Genomic DNA, 24,420 nt, shown 5'->3' on the forward strand with positions numbered 1-24,420 from the left:
TCTGAGAACGCGTGAACATGCGTGTTGATGTCAGGAATTCTGTAAGAATTTTGGTTCAGATCATTTGGGAGCAGCCCTGTGGTGGCTAAATCCTTTCAGAGGAACACAGTTAGGAACTTGCAAGGCTTGCTGCTGCTTAAGAAACTGTTTTCTAGAAGTGATTTCTACAGGCAGGTGAAAAAAAAGCCATTTATTTTCCATTATACCCATGATGCAAAGGCAAGTAGAGTGCAGATGCAGAAATATCTGTCTGGAAGGGAAGAACAAAGGCCTGGGATAACGAAAGCTCTGTATTTCAATGCACAAGAACAGTCTTTATGTTTGTGGCAACAAAACAGAATTCTTTTGTAATGGATCATCCCAACCTCACCAAAACATCTGGTCATCTTTTCCCATCTGGACTCTTTTTTTCCTTTTTTTTGTTTGGCTTTGCACATCTTGGGACTGGTGAAGGTGAAGCAAGTGCTGGCAAAGAAAACCAGTCAGAAGGGTTTGATGGTTTGGGGCTCAGCCAAGAGAACATTGTCCAAGTTTTCCACATTGACCCCCAAGTGCCTGAAGTCTCCAGCAAAAGAGAAAAGCCTCCCATGAGACAAGTAATTCAATCTTTTTCTGGCTGGCTCAGGTCTTCTTACCAAAGGCTACGAGTTCATCACGACCTTAAATGAATTAAATGGAACTCTCTAATTCATAGCTATTGAAACATCACCTGCAGCTTTAACTCTCGCTTGGGAGACCTGAAATATGATAACTATTTCCAGTTACTTCCATTTTCAGAAATCCTCTGTACATAAAAAAGTAATGCCAAGGTATTACATGGCCCTAAATACATGGCTGTTATCAGTGCAGAAGGATTAGCACTTCATCCCGTCATAAACAAAGCTCACCCACTTTGTGTTCACACTGCAAAGACCCCCTTAAAACTTGAATCTACAGCCAAATGACCCAAAATAGCTGAGATGAATGATGAAGACTCATCTATTTCTATGGGTTCATGGCTGCCTAATTTTTAGTCTAACAGTGGGTGTGATGTTTGTGGCCTGTTACTCTGCCCAAAAATAAACCTTTGTCTTTTAAAAACACCAAAGCTGGAAGCAGTTCCTCTCTGATAGGACTTCTCTCCAGCAATCTTTTTAGAGCAGAACTAATACAAGTATTTTAAAAAATAAAATAGGACTTTAACTAACAATTCTTCTTACTTTGACAGAGTTAATCCTTTTTACCAGTAAAGACTTTTCCTTCTCATGTTCAGAATTTCATTGAGCTCTGACTTTCAGTCTTATTTTTTCTTTCTTTCTTCAGCTCTATTCAGCCCCTATCTGGAGGTGTGCTGCAAATGCTCTGTGCTGCTCCAGACACTCTATGATTTTGGGAGTATCTGGTGAAAGTGAACAACAACTCCCAGACAGTTTTTAATCTGTTGTGAGTGGAAATGAACCTTAAAAGAGGTGAAAGTCTTTCAGAGAATGAAGACAAGGGACTACTGAAATTTGAAAGGAATGGTGTGAAACAGGAAAGGGCGAAGAGCAGCAGGAACAAAAGTGAAGGGAAGTGGTCAAGGGATCTCTCACACTCAGCACTTGTGAGGTTGAATCTGGACCCCTGCATCCCATCCCCACCTCCTCAGTCCCCAAGACAAAACCAGACCTTGATAAAGGTCTCATAATGCAGGTACCAGGGTGAGCAGGGGCTGAAGGACATGTCCTAGGAGGGAAGGCTGAGGGACTGGGGCTCGTTCAGGCTGGAGAAGGGGTGGCTCTGAGGTGACCCAGCAGCTGCCCCCACTGCCCACAGGGAGGTCATCACAGGACAGAGGCAGGCCCTTCCCGGGGGTGCACAGCAGCAGGATGGCAGGCAGTGGACAGAGGATGAAACAAACAGTTCATACAGGAAATATGGAAATTTTTCCCCCCCCTGTAAGATCAGTGAGGCAGTGGAGCAGTTCCTGCCCAGAGCAGTCTCCAGCCTTGATGTATTTCAAGACCTGGCTGGATCAAGCCCTGAGCAGCCTGGGCTGAACCCATGGCTGACCCTGCTCTGAGCAGGAAGCTGGATTTGAGGCTTCTCAAGCTCCCTTGCAAACCCAGTTGCCCTCTGATCCCATGAAAATTCATGTTTGCCCCACAGGTGTTTCTCTCAAGACTCTTCCAAGCTTCACAGAGCTTTTTAGAGAGCATTACAAATATTACAGTGGACTCTAGCCTGTTCCCCTATGATCCTGAAGTCCTGCTGTCACTACTTAGCAATGCAAAAGAGACCATCAGCTATCTTGTGAGATTTTCACGCTCACCTTGCAGCAAAAAGGTATCAAGGTACAAATCCTGTATTAATACACCTGCAGGGACAATCAAAGACAGGAAAAAGAGAGCACTTAAATAGGGCTAAGAAAAGGTATTACTTATATAATAATATTCAGTGAAGCCTAATAAATACAGAGAAAGTACAGCAGCCACAGTACCATGTAAAGCTATCATAAAAAAGAATAAATATTGCAGACAGAGGTGTACAAGATAAGATTTCTGTGTGACGTAGCATTTTGGGCCTCTGGGACACCTGCAAGCCTTAATTTACTGCACCAGGTGGTGCACCATCACCATCACTTCACCCTGTCCATCCAGCACCCAGCCAGGTTGGGTAGGGCACAGACTGTGCTGGGGCACTCCAGTTTCTGGTTTGTGCTGTCTCACGGGTGCAGGTTTCCTAAGCAGCTCAAAGGGAGAACAACAAGGAGAATAACACAGCCTCTCTAGAAGAGCTAACACACATGAACTGCTCAGAACCCACCCTTAAGAGCTGTGTATCAGAACCTGAAACACCTGCCACACTTATGGCCACACGAGTAAAAGCAGAATTTAAAAAAATGGATGTGCACTGTTGTCCACACATGGTGCTAATCTCACCAACAGAAAAACTTGTCCCCTGCAAAGTTCAAAAAGGTAAGGCAGGCATTATAGAGAAGCACATTTTCAGAGGTGCTATTATTCCCTTGGAAGACACTGTTCAATCCTGTAGCAGCTCCAGCAATTGGTAGGAAGGCAGTGCATTTGCAGAGTCTTTTGGAGCATTTTAACTGATATCACTGTGGAAGAATGGCAAGACTACCAGAGCAGCCAGCTCAGCCTCTACTGATACTACTGAGAAGATAAATATTCCCCAGATCTCAGCTGGATGAGCCAAGCAGTAAAGCTCAGCTCTCAGCAAGCCCCCAGCCGAGCACGGATTCTGTGTTTTAAGGTTTATGGGGTTTTGGTTTTAGCTGAGAGCAAGCACTCCGTTATCGATCTGTAATCTGGGCCATTTCACAGAGCCCTGTAGAGCAGCAGGGAAGATAAGGGTCTCTGACAAGTAATAACTCCTTTTCACCTCTATTTTTGATTCTATCTCCAGCTGTCAACCTTCCAAAGGCACCTGTAATGAAAGCTCCTAGGCAAATGAAACCCAGGTCCCCTCCATAAGTCACAGCTAATACACCATTAAAAATACAACTGAGTATTTATAGCCCCTAAAAGAAAATACACACTGACTGCACAGAGACCATCCTGTGGGGATGTCTCTGGGCCACAGAACTGGGAAATTTCTTCCTTGTGAAATATGGACTTTATTTAAGTCTCTGCTATGCTCAGCAACATAATTGTTTTGGTTAAGGACTGCATTAAAGAAGAATTAACTAAAGTAAATTGTATCCCCCTTTTTTGATCTGAGTATCTCTACAGATATTTGGGAATGGGGATTGGTAGTAGTGCCCCTCTGCTCGACCTCTTTGCACTTTCCTATGGCCAGTTAGGGAACCACTGAGGGCATGGAAATTCTATGCTGCAGAAGACAGTAAATTTAATAGCTTTACAGGTTCACTGCTTCAGAATACTGCCCAGCCCTCAATGCAATCATTTATTAGTTGGAGGAGTAAAGCTTTGATTGCCCAAGAGCCCTGGTAAGGTCTCAAATACAGTTTACTCAAGTACATTTGCAGAGGTGTCACTGAGAATCCCCATAAAATGGTCTTTAAACTGCATTTAATGGTCTTTACTTGATTAATTGAGAAATATATTGGCTGCTATTGGTGATTGGTAGACACCTAAATATTTTCATTTACAAGACTCTTAATAAGGAAGCATTTGAGGAGAATAAAACTTTAATTTAATTAAAAAAAAAACAAAAACAAAAAAACCAAAACGAACAAATCAGACCATACAGATTTCTTTAACACATCACCTGAGTACAACATGTTGAACCCAGCAGCAGGAAATCAAGACCATGTTGACAACTTCTGATTATCTCTGTCTTTGACAGCAAACACTTCTTTATATTAGTATTGCCTTAAAACATAAAAACTTCTCCAAAATCAACATATATACATATATATATATATATTATAAAAAATAATTTTAACTAGATGTACTTCATCCTTTCTGGGTCCAAATCTGTGAACTAATTGGAGACATATTAATTCCTTCCTTAATCCACATCCTGAAAGTTAGTTTTATTGTTTATTTTCCTTCAAAGCTTTTCAGCAATAATTTACATGAGCTTTATTCAAATCATCATCCAAGATCTACCTGACCATGTTTTCTCTACAACCAGAAAAATGCTGCAGTTAGGAGGTTCTGTGAACTCCAAGTACTCAGTCTTTGCTGATATAGGTACAAATAAGGCATCTTTTAAGGTAATGATTAAATTATTTAATGTACCAAACTCAAGGCAATAATTTTAATCAAGACAACCAGTGAGCATATGAGAAAGGTAGAAGCAAAAGTAATTATTTTATATTTATGAAGCAATAGGAGAATTTATCCCAGCCCTAATGATTTCAGGGGCTACAAAAGACAAAAGCTTTGACCAAACCAAGTGTCCCATCAGCTTCTGTTCTATGCTGAGTCCAATCTCAGATTTCCAGCACATTTCAAAAGCTTAAGCCTGAGATGGTTTTGTTCTCTGAGCAAAATAACAGATATTGCCTCCAACTTATGTGTTTACAGTTAAAAGTAGCTGCTTGAACAAGGTAATCTCAAACGTGAAACACTGGGGATTAACTCTGGGATGATACTGAGTGTGTTGTACAAATACTCAATTATATCTTCCAAAAAGAGGAAATCCTCACACAGTATCTTTCTTTTAATTACCACTGATAAAACACCATCAGTGCCATGAGAATTGCACGCACTATACTAAGAAGGGAAATTATATCCAGGAACCTGAATTTCTTTTCTAAGAAGTAGACATCTGCAGCGATTCCAAGAAATTTCTGCTTTCTCCCAAGGAAAACAATCTCTGCTTTCAAAACGGGGTAAAATTTTAAAAAAATAAAATAAAAAAATAAAAAAAAATCAGGAAGGAAAACGTTCAGAACCCAGTAAAACATAGAAAGTGTTCTTGGTAAGAGAATTAAACTGGTTGTTTGAACTTCAGAAAGGACATGGTAGAGGAGCATGAAGAGCAAACAATCCCAGAGCAACTGAGGTGACATTCTCCCAAGAAGGAAATTTGGTTGTGGAATTTTCAGCAAAATAAACCCAAATGCTGCTTTACAGAAAACAAGGCAAACTTTTCCCCATCTGATTTGCAGCCTGGCTGACAAAGCTTGTCCCTTCCACAAGAAACCTCAGAATTAAGACCCCATCATATGTTCAAAACAAAAAGAGCATTTTCAAATATACCTCTGATTTTAAGAAGATATTCCTGAGCCTTTTATCACTTTGCATCACACTTTGGCTTGTGGAGTGTCAGTTGCTCTGTAAAATAAGATTGATGATATAAAATCTGCTCTGTTTCTGATGAAAACATACCCATAAAAGGATGCAGCAGATTCTTGTAATAATTTTCTACACACTCTATTATATTGGTTAATTACTTAGGAGAAAACTCTTAGAAACTTAAATAAAATTGAAGAAATGCAAAAGCAACAGTGCTGACTTATGTGGGACTCCAAATACATTTAAAAGCAGGGCAGTCCAGAGAAACTGCATTTGTAACCCTTGTACTTCCAGTTCTACTTGTGCAGATCAGCGCAGCGTTACCCCATTTTAAAGCACTCTTCCACTTCATTGTGTGCAATTAAAAAAGCTACAGAGCTGACTATGTTTTATTAGTGGAGAGCAGCTGGGGAGAGGAGAATTCCTACACAGCACCTTGTCATGTAGAAACACAAAGGCATTATTTTTATTAATTGTTAAGCAATTTGTCTGCTCTACCACCAAACAACTTTCCCCCATGTGCAATCCACAGCCCTGCCAAGAGAAGGCTGCCAAATCACCACTCCCTCCACCTGAAAGCCATTTTCATAAGCTCTTGTTTAAAGTAGAGACCAAATGGTTATTGTATTTTTGTTAATGTAATGCAACTCGATTATAACAACCTGTGGCAGATACACAGGATTTGGACGTTCATGCTAACAGATGTTTGAGAAGGGAACAATTCTGTTTGGGTTGTTTATATGCCAGCAGATCTTGTGCTGAATCTATATAAAAACCCTCTTCCTCCCCCCTGAACATATATATTAGAGAAAGAAATACATTAATCCCCAGTGTAAATCCACTGAAGTCAGCAGTGTTACATCAGCTATGAATTTGACCCTTTGTGGTTAGCTGACATTTATTTTAAAGCACAGCCATGAATCCATCTTCCCCCTGTCTGCCCACCTTCCTTCAGAGAGGATGTGCTGCACCAAATTATGAAGGGAATTATTGGTGGTGGCTTTCTGAGTATGAGCTGAACTTCTGCAGTTATCGAAGGATATGGTTTCACATGTTTAACTTTTGTATTTGGATAAAGGGATTACACCATGAGTAATGTCTAACAACCATTGCATATGGTTTATTTGCTTTCCAACATCTGCTGAAGCTCAAATCCAATTAAGAAAAAAATAAAAAATCTAGAAACGAACTAAAGTCTCAGCAATGTACCAAATTAGTGACACTGCTTTTATGCTTGAAGAGAAATGTTCCCATGTCCATGAGAACACAAAATGGCCCTGTCTCAGACCCACCTACTGATTTACATCACCAGTGCCAGTACGAAATACAACAGTGAAAAGAAAAATAAACAGCGGAAGAACAACAAGGGGAAGAAAAATAAGTGTGGGACTGGACAGAAATGGAGTTTCCACAAGGATGTAATGCTGGGAGAGGGTGAGAATCAAAATAACAGAGGAAAGGTTTTGCTGGTGAAGTAATAACACAATAGAGAGAAACTGTGCTGGACCTTTTTGAGGTTTCCTTGAACAAATCTTCTATTTGCAAAGGGCTTGGGTGGCCTGGCAATCTCCTTCCTTATTTTCCCTGTGAATGCTGACATGTGGAACACGTCTTTGAAGGTCCATTAAGAAAGTGACTCCATAACAGATGGATTTCCCTGTTTATTAGCAGGTACAAGCTAATGACAAACAGCACTGTGGCTATTACCTTGTACTAAAATTATTTCCTTAGAAAAAGATCAGTACATTCAGTGATTCCAAGAAAATCAGGAACATGTTTCCAACTTTACTTATCCTAAAGAAAAAGGTGTCCACCATCTGTTTCTTTCAGGTTTATTACTCATATTTTAATTTCTCTCTTTTTTTTTTTTTTTAAGGGTTCATCCCTTAAAACATTCCTAATCCTTGAGTGCCAAAATGGAAATCCTTTGGCCAGCAAGCATTACGCTAGAAAACAGAAATATTGGTCAAGTCTCCTCTCACTTGGTCCTAGCACAAAGCAGGAATTGAAATTTATTATTCTAGAAAAGGGATGCCTTCAGTACCAGCAGTATTTTTTATACTTATTCTTTAATATAATTAAGAAAGCAAAGAAAAGAAACAAAGAGAAAAGGGAGGTTTTACTGATGCCCTGTGGTTTGTGTGGCCCTCTTCAAGTTGTTAGAGCACGGAACAAAAAGTTGGACTCTGAGATTGAGTGGTCATTTAAAAAAGAGGAGGGACAAAGTCCAACAAGCTGGAAAATCTGAGGCTGTTTGAAGCCCCTCTCATAATTCAGGGAAAAATCATCTCACCAGCAAAGCTTGTTGGAAAGCTTTGTTGGAGTCCTCTTCCATTTTTCCATCTAGGGAAAGAGCCTAAATTATTTATGCCCAAAAGAAGCTTGATTAGACCATGGGCAATACCTGGATTTGTTATCCAAGCATGGCAGTTTCATCTGTGCCATCATTTGGAAAGTTGTCACTCCTGTCAGCGTTTCTCTGAAGTGTGAAACAAAGACCCTACTTCTCTGATCAACAATCGTTACTTAGAGCCCCTACTTTTTATCTAAACTTGGGAATTGTAAATGGAATTTAACTTACTTTAATCTTCTAAAATATTGAACACAAAGATATAATTAAAAAAAAAAATGCAAGGAAATAGTTTCCTTGATTCTGTAGCAAATTCCAAGTTAACAGAAAAGGGCTGGACTGTTTGAACAGATTCAGTCAAACTGATATTTACTGTAATAGCCATGGCACAGTTTGCTGTTCCATCCCAGAGCAACCATCAACTCAATTAAGTAAATGAGAGAATCAAGTTATTTGGGGAATGCACACCTCTAATTAGCTGGAATTATTTGTGCAGTTAATTCATTTATGGATAGATTTCTCAGCAAGCCCACGGCTTCCACCGCTTTCTCACTGCTCTACGGGGCTTAATTGCCATTCTGTTTCTCTTAAAAACCTTAATGGGTGATTGAGTGCTGAGGGGGAATGCAGGTGGGGAGAGTGAGATCTGCAAAGGACAGGCTGCCCTCAGTCACAGTGGAAAAGAACTTTTTCCTTCCTTCTGACAGCTCCTGTTGCCTGACCTGCACTCCTTGCTGGTACAAATGGCAGCAGTGTGGTGACTGCACCCTGCCAGAGAGGGAATTGAACCTCACCTGGCCAGCACCATTCTGCTGCTGGCCAGGCCTCCTTGCTGTGTTAAAGACACCTGACAGAGCAGCAAAACAATGACTCTCATCAAATGCTGGAATCATGCCTGAGCAGAGTTTTCATTGCTTCATTTCCACTGCAAATATCCACATCACAGACACATAAAACCTGTCCAACACGTCTGTTTTCCTGTTAATTTCAAGTGATGGTCACCAGTTCAGGGGAGAACCAACTACAGCTGATTTTTAGAAAATGAAACACAAATAATGAAAAAAAAAAAAACAACTTATCAAATGCTGGGGCAGAGGATTTTCCTGGCTGACTCCATGAGGGAATGGAAGGCTCTTAAATTTTTCAATTTTTTATTTTTACTGCAAAGCACCCAAGACAGATTCTTTCTTTCCTTTTAGTGGCTTACTGCACTTTGGCTGTTGAAAGGACATAGTTCTATTTAAATTAGCAGGCTTCTGACCAAGTCAGTTATGATTAGAGCTATTCAGAAAATACATGTCTGATGAGAGGACTATTTTTGACTGATTAGAACATGGAGAATTTTTATCAAATTGGATCAGTTACTTTTCAAAAATTACAAGGAAAGGATTCTGACCACCGAGCTGAAATATGTTTCCAGCGTAAATAAGTTACTGTCTTGTGACAGTAGAAAGAAAAGAAAACAGCTGCTAGAAAGGGTGAGATGGAAAAAATCAGGGAGTTTCTCTTTTACAGACAACATTTGATGCCTGTTGTGTTGCTGAACCATCGCTGCATTTCTTCTAAGGAAAAATTTGCAGCTTAGCACATGCAATACATACGGACAATTGAAAGAAAGCAACATACCCCATATGCTGGGATAAACTAGAACACGACACCCAATTCCTGAGGCAATTTATGACCAGAACAAACACCCTCTTGGCCAGCAGCACACACTGAGTTTGACAGATGGTTTGTTCTGCCTCCCCCAGCCCCCTGAGAGCTGCTGGCTCATCCCCTGGGAGCCGAGGAATATTCTCCTAACACCAAAGCAGAAATCATTGTCCAGTGGCTGAAATTCAAGAACTTCCTGCTGAAGTTGCTTGCTTCCCCTGAGGTCTGGTTTCAGACGTGTCACTTCAACACTTTTCCATCCTCTTTTGGCTGCTGGCTGCAGGTGTTTGAGTTGCAAGGGATGGTCATTGCAGGCTGGGGCAGCCCCCAGCCCAGTCCAGGTTGCTAAGTGCTGCTGCAACACAAACAAGGACCTGGTGCTTGGCAGCTGCCTGAAATTAATGGGCTGGAGGGGAACTGAGGGACTTTCCAAGGGTTTTGGAGAAACCTTCAGCCAGCCACTTCCCATTCTGGATCCCAGCTTTTCCATCTGTAAAAGCTGAGGGTGAGGTGCTGACTTCATGTGAAAGTGCTTGGGAATCTCCCTGAAAGCCAAATGCTAAAAACATGCCCCTCTGTGAGGAGTTATAGCCCATTTGTTTTAGTAATAGTGGACAATGTGAATTACATTTAGAGGGAAAAAAAAAAAAAAACTAAAATTACTTCCTTAAATATATAAACTTTGCTTGCTGCTACCTTTGCTGATGATACAACTGCACAACATTTGGATATGTGGTGTGGGCATTGATATTTGAAACATAGTTCATAGAAAAGATACATAATGCCCTACTCTAAATGTCATCAGAGGAAAGATTATTTATGCTCTAGAGATTAAATCTGGATCTATTGGAAAGAAGAAAATGCAGGTATGAGCTGTTTGATTGATTTTTAATTAGGCATTTTAAGATGTATTTATTTTAACTGGCTTCAGGGGACAAATCATTATTTATTGCCACATCAGGTTTTACTGGAAACTAGAGGCACAGAGTTCATTTGCCAAACTTGCTGCAGACATGAGGAGAGATAGACAAGTCTCAGTCTGCAACTGGGACAATTTTAGAGGGAACCCTTTGATGGCAAAACAATCCCAAAGAGCAAACTCAGAGGAATTACAATTTCTACTGCTGGAAAACAGTGGAGCCCACACAGATGGCAAGAGATGATGTGGCATCCTCCAAGAAGCCTGAGACAGAGCAGCATTTTCTCCTGAAAGCCTACAGCTCACATCCCCTGTACTCATCACCCAAACTCCTCAAAAGGCCTCCCAGATAACAGATCCCTGCCCTGAGAGGTTCCCTTCTCATCCCACCCCTCCAAGCCCAGTGTTTTCTGGAAACCACTCTTTCCCTAGTCCTCTACCCTCTGTAGCAGCAGCATCACTCATAAAGGGGTTTCAAGTCACTGTCCCCACTGCAGATGTGGGATTACACTCCCTGGCTCTTTTCCTGGGAAAATCAGCCAAGGGATAAGGCCAGGAGTAAGAAGGCTTTGAACAGCACAAGTCTCTTCCTCCCACAATACTACACTGATTTGCTTTGCCTAGAGGGGTGCAGAGCAGAAATACAGAGCAATGTTTCCAGGCAGCTCTCACAGAAAAAAAATTATTACCTCTTTTTTCTGGCACACTTTCCAGAGTCTTAGCAAGAGATATGAGAGCAACAGATCTCCCTTGGGCCTGGCTTTGTGGTCAGAAGGGGCAAGCTTGGGAAAACAACCTGGCTCCCTCCACTGCTTCCCAGGCACTGACCAGCACTGCTGGATAAGTAACTCTGCAAGCTGAGTCCCTGGACCAGAGTCCATCCTTTCAGCAATAAATCTCAGCTTCAAGAGGCACCTTGGGAGCAAGGGACAAACACTGTGCCCAGGCTGCATTGGTGCCTCTGCCAGCTGGGACCTGCAGGACACACCTGACAGGGAAGGTGATGATGCAGCACTGTTGCTCATTCTGCTTCCCCCTTTCCCTTTCATAAAGGGAAAAAAAAAAAGCTATCTTTGAAGATTTTCATGGAAAAGAGGCATACCTGAGGCCAGATAGGGAATTAAGGAGGTTTGGAAAATTTATCAGGGACCACGATGAATATATGTGGGAAAAATCACAGTCCAGTAATTTATACTTCTCTCCAGAAGCCAACAGCTAAAGACTAAAGGTGGAATGCCCTGTAGCATAAAAGAAGCTAGATAATTATTTAATCAAGCCAATGCTTCTCAGAAGTGATGAATTCATTCAACCACTCTGTCACTGTTTACAAGGCACTTGGAAGATGGATATCCAATGAAAGCTCTTTAAATGTTGTGCACTGACAAGTTACTGGCATGTTTTGTTACCTGTGGACTTGTATTTCATTCTTGTCTGCCACAGGAAGGAAAAGGCTAAAATTTATAATTACCAGGGGTGCTTTTAAGTGGTGCAATTTTTCAGTAATACACAAAAAAGAAAGGTAAAAACTCCAACAACAAAACAATTCTTACATACACACACACACAAAATACCCAATGAAAAACCCCAACCAACCAAAAAAAAAAAAAATTAATAAAAAAAGGCAAGTCCAGAATTTTCTTTTTTTACTTGAAGAGATAAATTCATGCATTCAGAGAAAGACACAAGTTGCTTTAGTGGCAACAAATAGATGAAGAATTCACAACTAAATAGCAAATGAGAGCAATTAGGCCAGAGTTTACAGAAATGCAGTAACCCTATTCATGTGACCAAGTGCTCTTAAAGCTCAGGTCTCCACCAGGAACTCAGACTCAGCATCTAAATGTGGGGGAGTTTCTGAAGATTCCCCTTCCTCCCATTAAAATCAAATTCAAAACTTCTGACTACAGAGAAGTACACAGGCCTTAAAAATATTTCAACTTTATTTCAGACTAACTCAGTGTTTTCAAAGTAGACACAAAATATTTGTATGAATGAATAAATAAAGAGCAAGCATTGTAGGTCAGCAAGTCAAAAGCTTTCCCCAGTTACTGCCATCACGCTAAGTTCATATTTGCTAACTTTTTCTATCCCACTGTTTAAAATCACAGATGTGCATCACAGTTCCAGCAGTTTTCAAAACAAAACATCATCAATAACTTGTTTAAGAAACAGTTGTCTAGGCAGGATACCGAACTTTTATCTGGAAGCCTCTGAAGACATCCAGAGTGGGGAAACAAAAAGGAGAACCAATCTACAAGTAAAAGTGCAGTCTGGAGACTTCTTCATTTTCGTTACCGTATTTCAATTCAGAAAGACTTAATTACCTGCTGGGGATCTGATTCTGATCTAAACCACTTCATCTCTTTAACAGTGAAATCTGTCCCACTGCAAGGAACTCTTCATTACAGCACCACAACAGATACAGGTAATGACAAAATTATTAGAAATAACTCCTAAAAGTTCCCACATAAGAGATCATTCAATGATTATTTTGGGGTGTTGGTTTCCAGAGAGCTCCTTGCCTGTCCAGTTTTGATAAATCTCTATCTCTTGCAGCACCACCCACGCTAATGTGCCTCTCCTTTCTGCTGTCCATTTTTTTATTTTTCTTCCAAGCCAGTTATTAAAGGATTTTTGTTGTTTGTTGGGTTTGTTTTTTGTTTTTTTTTTTCTTTTATTACAACTGAAGAAAAATAGTTACTAAAGTAATTCACAGTGTAGCCTTCAAGTTCTGACTTTGCCTTGAGGATTTCTAAATATAACACTTTAACCTCTCCAACACAGCAGTAGTTACAGTCTGGCAAGATCATTGTCCAAAGTGATGGAACACGTGGGACCAAGCTGAAGCAATGCTGTTCCTCTTGCAGAAGAAAATAAAGGAATGCATTTGTGGGTCCATCTAATCCTTTCTTTGCTTTTTACAGGCCAAAGGTCCTCTGGGGATCATTGGAAAGTGTTCCCAAGTGCTGCACTCCACATTTAGGGGCTGGCTCTGCTGACAGATGTGAAAACACCTAGCCAGACATTCTCCAACAAATGCACAAGAGGATGCTGAGAGCATAAGTAATCACAGATAAATTTAAGAATAATGCCCATTTAGGATTTAGGCTATTTTATTCTAAACTGAGTTTTTTGTTTGTAATGAATTTTTTGTTTACTGATCTGCTTAGACTACAGACTTGCTGTTTTCTTGCTGCAGAAAGTCACCAGATCGGATGAAATTCAAAATGAAGCAAGTGTCCACTATCTGTATAAAATCTAAGTAATTTTAGACTGAGAAAAAAAATAGTCTGGATCTTACTGGTACCATTTAAGGTCCTGAATCTTTTCATTTAACATTAATTTACAATTGCATCTAACAATTTCCTCACATTTCTTGCATGTAGACACTGAAGCTCACAGTTATTTCCTGAAGTTCATCATGATTTTTATCTTTCTGTCTCTCATTCCTTTTCTACCACACATCTTCATGTCCTATAATCACATGACAATGCTTGTTTTTAATGTGTCACTCCAAGATTTACAATTTACCACAGAATGTCATTCTGTATGAACCTTAATCCAAATCCCCATGGCTGTTCCTGAATAATTTAGAAAGCTAGTCACAAACTGATGGCATTTCTTCCTGGTGGCAAGAAGTGTTTAGTGGAGCTCAGAAAAGCTTTCTTACAGCACCGCTTCTCTTCTCTGGGTGAAAATCCCTTGCTAATATTCAGGATAATTTTTTGGGGATTAAACTCATAACAGCAGAACATACTTATGAACTTTAATTCTGACTTCTGGATGCTTTATTCTCTTAGCCTTCCCAACTGGATGCTTTATTCTCAGCCTCCTCAGCTAGCTTGAAAATAAATAACCCAAAGATCTTTATAAAATCTTTTCAGATACCTGCTTCATTTCATCATGTTTCACTTCGATCTCCTTTGGCAAAGGTGATTTATATTTTGAGCCCTTGGAAATAACAGGCTGGAGCACTGTTCACTGCCTGCTTGTGCTGCCAGGCATTTTAGGAGCTGTGCTGAGCCAAAAGCTGGCAGTGAAAGGTGGAAGGGACTCCCGTGTGCCCAACAAGGCCTGTCCAGTGGTCAGGGCATCGCTCCTCGGTGATCCCTGAGGGGCTGCTCAGCAAGGATCACTCCTCCTCCATTCAAAAAGTCCATTTAGGAGGCAAATGAGCTTTTGAACCACCAGCTCAGCCAGCCATGGCCATCTAACAGCTCTCCAATACCATTCATCAGTGTCAGAGCAGCAGCACCACGTCAAAATAAGGGTTCAGCACCACTCCTGTCTCCCAAATAATTCCTGTAGCTTCCACCCGCTTGTAACTCAGACTTTCTGAGCCTGACTTAATAAATTGCACTTTCTGACAATTTTTCTGGATGCCTTTTAACAAATGAAAACTTTCACATCCTCTGGAAGTGAGGCCTGTGCTGGTGTGAAGCCTGGATGTCACAGACATTGCAGGAGGAATAGAGGTGACATTTCTGTGATCTTCAGAGCTACCCAGATGACAACACACATCAGTATTATGAGGGAAATAACTCTTTTTGAAAGACATGCACAGCACTTCAATAGTATCCAGCTCTGATCTTTATCTAGGCTTTTATTTGTCTGGGTTTTGTTTTGTTTTTTTTTTAAACTCACATCCATTGAACTTTGAGGCCAGAAATCGAAGAACAGGATCACTGCTGCAGTGGTCCTCCCTCATTTCTATACTGCTATTTATTGCCCAGGCCCTATAGGCTTGCATGTACCCAGTTGTTAATCTTTTAATTATCCTCAGTCACTCACTGAAAAGTCTGTCAAAAATCTTTTTGACAAAGACAGATTCAGCAATAGAGCACAGCTTTACTTGCTTATAATGGAAAGGCAAAATATATATATATATATATATATTTATTTTGCTTTTGTCATCACTGTTTTGAAAGCTTTGCTGTGTTAAAGTATGAAAAAATCAGCTGTACTTGCTGTTACTTATTCGAGAGATTAAGATGACAAAGGTGTCAAAACAAACAAGAAACACTGATTGACTGAAAATATTTTGTCTAAAAGCTCTCAGGAATCCATTCTTAGCATATACCACTCATCTCTTCTTAATGTGGTATTACTGAACAGGGAAAGAATTGAGAAGATTTTGGTAAGTCACCACTCACAGACAGATAATCTTTTGTATAGAGGAAACTCACAGTGGGATTTCTCAATATGAAACTACTAAAAACACACCCAGAACACAAATGGGCCGAAACCACAAACAAGTTCCCAGCCCACAATATATGAGTACACATTCCCTTGATGTCAGAAGGGCCAGAATAGAACCTTAAATCCAACATGTGCCTCTCAATTTTTGATCACATCACTAGAGGAAAGTGTGAGGCTGCTTGGCTGCTCACAGAAAAAAGTATGGCTGCTGCTTGGAATAAATTAGAGTAGCATAACTGCACAAAACACATGAGGAACTCAGTATATTTATTCACCACTCAACTCCCAAGGTGCTGAACCACTTTCCTAAAGCAGAGTCTGTGAATCGATCATTTTTACCCCTTGGCCATGAAGATTTCATTGTCATAAAGGATAAAAGATGTTTGTAAAAGCATTGCAACACAAATATTGTAAAGTCTTTACAGCTGTCAGGTGAAGATGAGGATTTTAAACACAGCATTCACCCTTTCTGAGCAGGATCAGATGGCTCATTATGTGCCTTGAGATTCCATCTCCAGTTTCCCAAAAATCGCTCCACTTCAGCACCTCACTGCAGTTACCTCATCTTCCCTGCTCCAGAGTACAACAGAGTTTCCTTCCCCCTTCCTTTGGAGGAGGGGAAAGCACTCATTAGTTATTACTTTGTCCTGGCCATCCCACTTCTCTCCACAATCCCAAATAAATGCCATTATTTTGTTCTTGGCCACTCAGTGCCTCTTGAAGAAGAGTTTCAAGTAAAGCCTATGTACATTTTTTTCCTAGTAGTACAGATTTGCCATCCTGTGGGATTTTTTTATTTTTTAGGGTTTTTTTGAGCCTTTTTCTTCCTTTGTGATGAGACCTGCTGAGGCTACACAAGGTGGAGGTGGACATTTTGCTCACCTCATACTCTGGAAATGTGAAGTGAATTGATCCTCACAGGCAATGTCAAACACCTGAAGCCACCTGAAGATAGCACAGCAAGCAAAGAGAAGGAGTAATGGTTTTAATAAGGTTAAAACCTACTGTGAAAGTAGTTAAAAGCCCCCCAAAACCCAGAATAAAGCTAGAAAATCCTTCACTGATACTTTATGTGTGCTAAGGAGGGAACACAAACTGGAGCAGTGTGATCAAAACCCAAGGGTACAGAAAGAAGCAGTACTCAATGAGAAAACCAAGAGTAAAGCACTATATAAGGTACTGCCTGGAGATGATCCTTGTGGGAGACTGGGAAGGACTGTAAATTACAGTCCAGGAAGTGTTCACAGAAGAAATAAAACCTTTTTCACCTATTTGTAGTGAAAAAACCTCCATACCAACCAAAACCTCCAAAATATCAGAAAAAATCCACAACAGACAAACCAGTCTACACCAACAAACAAAATACTCTTATAGCTTAAGACTTATCAAGCTTATTCTCTGTTTCATTTACAGAATTGTCACAAATTAAGTAAAATAATAGTAATAATAATAAAAAGGCTAATAGCAATAATAATAAAAAAGCCAAAGACAAAAAGCCCCGGAACAAACCAAACCTCAAACAAAAAAGCAAACATCATCTAGTTTCTGAAACAGTACTATTTCAAAATCTGCAAATCAAGGTGCATTAAAAATTGCATCTGAGGTACAATAGCAGAAGAAATATTTCTAAAATGAATTAATGAATTATGAGCTTTTGGACCTTTTCAATCCTTTTTGTCCCTAAAGATAGTTTGTTTTGTGAAATGAGTGACAGGTTTAAGGGATCCAGGCAGGAAGATGTAGTGATAAAATTCAAAATATGTCACTGGAATCAAAGAGTTGGGGTTTTCTTTCCCCCTGACTTTTTGTATCTGGTTTTGGTTATGGTAACAACTGAATAAGACACAGGCAAAACCCTAAATATGCATTACAGATAAAATGACACCTGTGGAAGAGAAGACCTCACTAAGATGAACACTAAAATCCAATTAGAACCACAAGTGTGATTTGCAAACCTCCCATATGAGTTGTGCTGTGGCCTTCTCGAGTAATGATTTTTTATCTTTTTCATGTAACAGAGTCAGGCAGCTGTCTGAATGTACACATTGTATGGCACAGGATTTTCTTTCTCCATCTTCCTTTTACCACAGTTTCTGAAAGTTTTGTTACTCTCCACCTTGACAGGTTTGAAGATGGATATATTAATTTCCTGACACTCTGGCAGCAACTGCTATGATAAAAAGGTAATAGCAAGAAGAAAAATAGGTGTCGCTTCCCTGCATTAATTCACAATATCATTTCACATTCTTTAAATCCCTTCCTCTCCCATGAAGTCACCAGTGTAGGGCACTGGAGCAATAATGAAATTCTACTCTAGTGAAGGAGGCAAAAAAGAGGCCTTTCAGTCTGCACAATGAAAAGTGAAAATTGCCATCAATATCTAGGCTGTTCCCTGAAAAGCACTCCTCCCATAAAAGGATTGCACAGTGCCTGTCTGAAGAAATCCAACTGCTGCATTGTCAAATTATTCCCTCAAGAGGGGGCCTTAAGTTGTCCCCAACAAACCCACACCCCTCTGAAATCTACATTTCAGGGCTGGATTTCTTTGCACTCACCAAGATTAGAGGTCAATGGTTATGCACATCTGTAATCTAGCAACAATTCATAATTAATAATTATGAATTGTTGAATAATCTTGAATTTATTTCTTGCAACAGAACATTAAGTGCCTTAAAACATCCAGGGCACAGATTCCCTTATGGAACTAATGCAAAGTGAAAAGCTGTACAAGGAAGGTACGAGCACAAGACAGATACACACTAAACAAATGTTATTACGGAAAAATGGCAATTAAGATTCTCTTAATTAGCCTGTCATTTTGTATTTATCATCATAATGTTTGTTTTACAATGCTTTATTAAATCTGGCTTTATGACAAACAGTCTGCTGGCAATGCATCCTGCTGTGCAACATATGGTGTTACACCTAATGAATATTAATGCTGTGAAGTACAAATGGTCTTCTGGGACCAGGGCTGATGGCTGGGAAACTCCTGCAGATGGCATCATTATTCAAAGAGGTTCACCTCACGTGTTTCTCATCAGGTCTCCTCCACAGCTACCTGGGATGCTGCCTGTGGGCTTTCAGGGCAAGATAAATACATTAAAAATCTTCACAGTCCCCAGTTTTCAGGGGTTGTGGGGGTGTATGTGCTTCTTGTTTTCTTTTTCTTATGTTTCTTTTTAAACAAAGAGTTATAACTGACCTTCATATTATAATTTCTTCTAGGCTTTGAATAAAAAACAAAACAAAGCAAAACACCAACAAGTAAACCTCAGCCATCTTCCTAAGCTGAAGACAACCTTCTTTCAGGATTTCTTGCTGTGCTGGACAGTGTTTGGTGTTGTTCTGCTCCTCTTTCTGTTACATGGTCCTTATAATAGAGAGACATTCCCTCCCTAGGCAGAAACATAGGGAGAAGAGTCTTTTTCCCTTTTTCCCTGGTCACTTACTTGTAGCTTTGGGGACAGCAGAGTCACAGCTGGACACAAAGGGACCATGGTCAGGAGTTATAAAAAATCTTAAGCCTTATCTTTCCCTCCTCACTTTTGGAAGCCTGTAATTTCCCCTGGTGAGTTCACAGCAGAAGAGCACTCAGACACATCCCAGCTAACAGAGCTGAAGCCCCACCACACTTGCCCAGAAAATTAAACCTGTCTAATTGGGAGACTCTTCAGGAGGCCAGATGTGTTAGTGGTACATGACATTATTGAAAACAGAAGACCTTTCATACCAATAACTGAACAGTCTGTTCTCCTCCACCCATCCCTCGAGGTGAAAGATGTTTGTCAAGAAATTCTCTCCCTTTTTTTTCTGGCTGGAAGATGACAACACCAGCAGAAGTAGTCCATTATGATTTCTGCAGCATATCTTTTTTAGAGAGCTCCTTCAACTAGACAGATTCCTACCCTGAACCAGTTTCTTATTATTTCACAGCCTCAGCAAAGTAGCTCTTATCTGGCAACAATATGACCCAAGAAGTTATTTCCTTTCAGCACATGAAATTTTCAAAATGTGATTACTGAATATGATTTAAAAAAATTAAAAAAGCTAGTTGCTTGTTTCAAAAATTACTTTTTATCATCATTTAAAACAAACAAAACAACAAACCTCACCAAAAACCCCAGCCCACATTCAAAAGTCCTGATTAACTTTGCTTCGATTATTCCCCTTAGCACCCACAAAGAAGCAGCGCTGTATCTCAATGAGGGAGGTGATTACAGCTCTCCCTGCACAAAAGACAGGCACATTATGTTTGTTTGAGAAATCTTCTAGATTCTTCTGGAAGCTTAAAAATTAAAAATGACAAACCAGACCCACCAGATTTTCATAACAAGTGATTCCCAGATTCTCCATCAAGTCTGACTATAGAAATGACAGCTGTGCTCGCCAATTGTCACTTTGTTTATGGTACACCAATTATGCAGCATATTCTCCTAAACAGCTGGGAAAAACACACTTATTTGAATGCCATCAATGCTTCAGCTATTCACAGAACCACCCCAATATATGCTTTTGGCTTCCTTCTGCTGAGAGAAGTCACAGTTTGACTCAGAGCAAAGAAAAATAAATACAACTTTGGCTGCCAGAATGCTGAAGATAGGCTGTTTGTTTCCCTTAGATTTATTTTGAGAATATTACATTTATTTTAGTCTTTCAATTGCCTGTTGCTGCAAGAAATAGGAGACACAATACTTTTATGTTCCAATATTCTGGATAAGCACCACAGAGACAGCTCTAGCTGAAACAGAAGAGGCAAATCAGCAGCTCACCGTAGGCCATAAATATCTGTATGGCTCTTGCAACAGTTCTCAACCCAAAAGGCTCAAGTTACATTACGTGGAGATGGCCCAGAAGGGTAAGAGCATGTAGTGCTAAGCCAACCCCACACCTTTACTCCTTCTAGAGGAAGGAAATGGATCTGCAGACCAACCCTCAGAGGGTCAGGCATCATCTTCTCAGGTGAAATCAGAATAGCTTACATTTTCGTCGTGTTATCTAGGAATAGCAATCCCCGCACCTGCTGCTCTCTGAGCCAGAACAGTTTGGCTGTTTGGCATGAACCAAACCCCATATATACATCTTGGGGTGTTTGAGATGTTCCCTGAACAGACAAAGCCTGGTTTCTGCTGTCAGAAAGAGCTCTGTGTCCAATTCCCACATCACCTCCCAGCTCCATTCCTCGTTCCCAAACAGAATCTCCAGTAGGCATGTAAAGAACCAATTAGATTGATAAATTAACACAATATACTGTGGCTGAAGAGCCAGTAAAGGTTCATTTGAGTCCTGAGGATCAGAAGGGTATGAATATTACCGTGAATGAATCAGTGCAGAAATTTCCCTGCCAGCTGAGAGTTCCCCTCCAGTGCTTGAGAGAAATCACCTGGAAGCTGCCACAATTCTGGTGTGAGGGAACAGCAAGGGGAGTAAATGGCAGTAGCAGTGTATTTAAAAGCTATTTCATTTATCAACAACTAAAAAAAAAAGCCTGTGGAGTTTTGGCAGTCTTTGGACACAAGGTCAGAAGCTGTCCTGCCAATGTCCTCCTCCATCCCTCTGCTTGGCCCATGTTTTTTCCTACTGCACCTTGAGATCAAAGTGGAGGTCGGACTCCCACCCTCTTTCCTTGTTTTCCTGTTTGTTAAAGGCACCATCAATAATGGAGGCAGATCTCTGGGAATAAGGTTTGTTACTCAGCTTGTGACATTTGTTGTAACTGGATCCAAAAAGAGTAAAACATCGTGGATGTTTCCGAGAAAGTGCATAAACAGTAGCTGCCGCTTTATGGATATTTTGGCTTAGGACTGAAGCAGTTTCTAAGGAGGCAAATTCTTCATTTTTCATATGGCATCTAGGGAATACATCACACCAGATTAGACTGAATTTTAAGGCAGAGACATAGCAGGCCAAACTTACAGTGTTGATATAATAGATCTTACACTTATTGCTCAGCACAGACGGTGCTAACTCCCTTAGAAGTTATTTCTTCCCTTGCGTTCCTTTTAAAATAAAAGCAAAAAGGGTTTTGAGACACAGAAGATCACAGAAAATTTACATTTTAGCCTGATAAAGTTAATTTATTTGCCAATTTTTAGGAGCAGCCTGCTGTCAAAAAGCTGGATCTCTTAAACTATTTGTAGTTTAAGGACATCAGAATTTTCTTTGTCCAGAGTGTTTCTCCTCAAGGCACCCACCCTCACTCTCCTGTCCTGGCAGCCCCTACCTAGGCCAGTGTCTGAGCCTGGGGTTGGAACAGCAGGAAGGAAGGAGATGAGGAAAACCAGCAAAATCCCTGGCCCTTCTCCCTTTTCCTTGCTCACTGCCTGAGGCCAGGCCAGCCTGGGGCTGACAAAACACCCTGGGTGGAACAGCCTCGCCCTCCTGGGGAGGAGAACGCCCAGGAAAGGCACTCTTTTGGCATTGCTGAACCCAAACCTACAGCAGCTGCTGAGACACCCAGGAGGTCTCTCTCTGGCTGGCTTAAGGCTGTAATTTTTTATCCTGAGGCTATTTTCTTCTTTTACCTATTTACCCAAGAGGAACAATTAGCAGTTTCCCCCAATAGAGCTATTTGAATACCACGTTATGATTGTTATTCCTGCTTGGTGGCTTAGCACTCACTTTTTTAACCTTTATTTAGTTTTCAAACTAACAGTGTTTGTATCCTGATCAGCTTAAACCAGACAATTTCCATGGCAGTTTGTGCTCTTGTATCCGAATCTGAGCACTTTATTTCAGCATTCAGATCACTGACCCTGAAAACTTCATCCAAACGATTGACAAGGGGGCTTCATTCTTTAAAATGGGTCTCATTCTTGATAAAGATACTACAAAGTAAGCACAGTTAAATGTATGTCTGAACACTTTGCTGCTCCTCCTCCAGTTCCAGACAGCTTTCCAGATACTGAGGTCAGTTTGTGAAACTCTGCACCAGATCCCCCTCCAACACCTTCAAACACTTCTAGGAACTTCAAACAAGCAGCTACAGAGAAGGTAAAACCCATAATGGTTTCCAAGAATGAAGCCTGCAGCTGCAGGGCTCACTGGGAGGGCAGAGTCAGCTTTTCTTGAGCTGCTGATACAGCTTCAAAGACAAACACAGGCACTAAAATAACCAATCTCTCTCTTATCTATTGTATGCCAAAGCTGTTTTCTCTCTTGCACAGTACACAGAGGTAAAAATTCTTGGCTGTTTGGTATCTTATGCAGCTGCTTGTCCTCTCCAAGGGGACATAATTCAATACTGAGAACTTTTCGTATCCAGACACGAGTGGGAACAATAACAGAATCCTACAGAGTTTGGGGCAAAACTGGAAGTAAAGTGATTTTTTAAAAAACGCTGGGCTATGCCAGCTCAGCTGAAAGTTTTCATTACGCTTCCAAGCATGTCCTCTAAGCAACAGAATAATTCTTTTTTCTTCACACTAACCTCCAGCTGCTGGGGCTGGGGGTAGATTTTACCCTGACCCCATTCTTGCTGCCAGGTTCCTGTTTTTTCCAAGCAAGTCTGAACCCCAGAACGTTCAGGTTATAACCTGACCACAGAGCATATTTTCCTCATCACTGTACCAATAAGCAAATCAATTTAGCTGGCTGAACTGAGCAGTTTTACCAGAAGATGTAAGCATCTCATCCAGTGTTCCATCCCTAAACAAAGCAGCAAAGGTTAAAACAGCATTAACATTGATGTCCTGCTCATGATTTTTTTTTTCTCACACACAGGAGGCAAGTGGTTCACAATACTGTGCTAATTCAATAATGAGAATAGCCAGGAAGTTTGTGTTTTTAAATTAACTGGTGCTGTATCCATCTTAAATGTCAAGTACCGAGTCCCTAAGAGCTATGAACCATCCATGAAAATCATAGAAATGGCAGGTATAATGCATCATATCTTATATACTAATAAAAATACTGACTGCTAGGCTTTATAAGGTCATGGCTTACTGCTGCCTCTCAACAATAAAAAGCTTAATGCAACACTGGGCTCTGCATGATCTTCATAGCCAGAATTAATGAGGAGGAATCACAATTAATGGTTTTCTACAAACCAATGGATCACAAGTGACAGGAGCTTATTCACAATTTATGAAGACCTGATTTTTTCATTTTTTTTTTTTCTTGTTGGGTAGAGGTCTGGAAAATTGCAAAGAGATAATGAAAAGCAACTATTACACAGAATATGGTAATGCAGGTTTGTAATCAGAAGCCACAGACATGCCCATGGCAGGGAACCGGGGAGCTGCAAGCCTGCAGCTCCTACAGGGATGAGATTTAAGACACACTGACAGAAAAGTACCTGGGGCAGCATCTACAAGTAAATCACTACTCTATGAAGTGACCTACAGAGGGCATCTTTCTGTATGATTTGTGGTCTGAAACACGAATGGGAAAAGACGGAGGAGAAAGGTCCACGGCGAGGGAGGGCTGAGCAAACAGGCAGACTTTGCTCACTTATCAGTCACAACATCCCAAGATCCTGCAACCTTCAGGACCCAGGTTTCAAAATAAGTCATATTCTAAATACAGTACCCACAAACCAAATTCAACTTGGGGCTCTAAAATTTTGTAGTTATCTGTGGCTCAAGCTACAAGAGTTTCAGTTCCCCAGC

At 40.6% G+C, this 24,420-nt stretch overlaps 1 long non-coding RNA gene across 1 annotated transcript; it reads right to left on the reverse strand.

Annotated features, from left to right (window-relative positions):
- Positions 1-239: 239 nt before the first annotated feature.
- Positions 240-21,144, reverse strand: LOC131576054 (uncharacterized). The gene is made up of 4 exons (XR_009276913.1): positions 21,126-21,144; positions 5,655-5,729; positions 2,291-2,335; positions 240-250 (listed from the first exon to the last, which is right to left on the reverse strand). It is a non-coding gene; the product is annotated as an uncharacterized LOC131576054 (long non-coding RNA).
- Positions 21,145-24,420: the final 3,276 nt, after the last annotated feature.

The sequence above is a fragment of the Poecile atricapillus genome, chromosome 1 (genome assembly GCF_030490865.1).
Source record: "Poecile atricapillus isolate bPoeAtr1 chromosome 1, bPoeAtr1.hap1, whole genome shotgun sequence".
Taxonomy (NCBI): Eukaryota; Metazoa; Chordata; class Aves; order Passeriformes; family Paridae; genus Poecile; species Poecile atricapillus.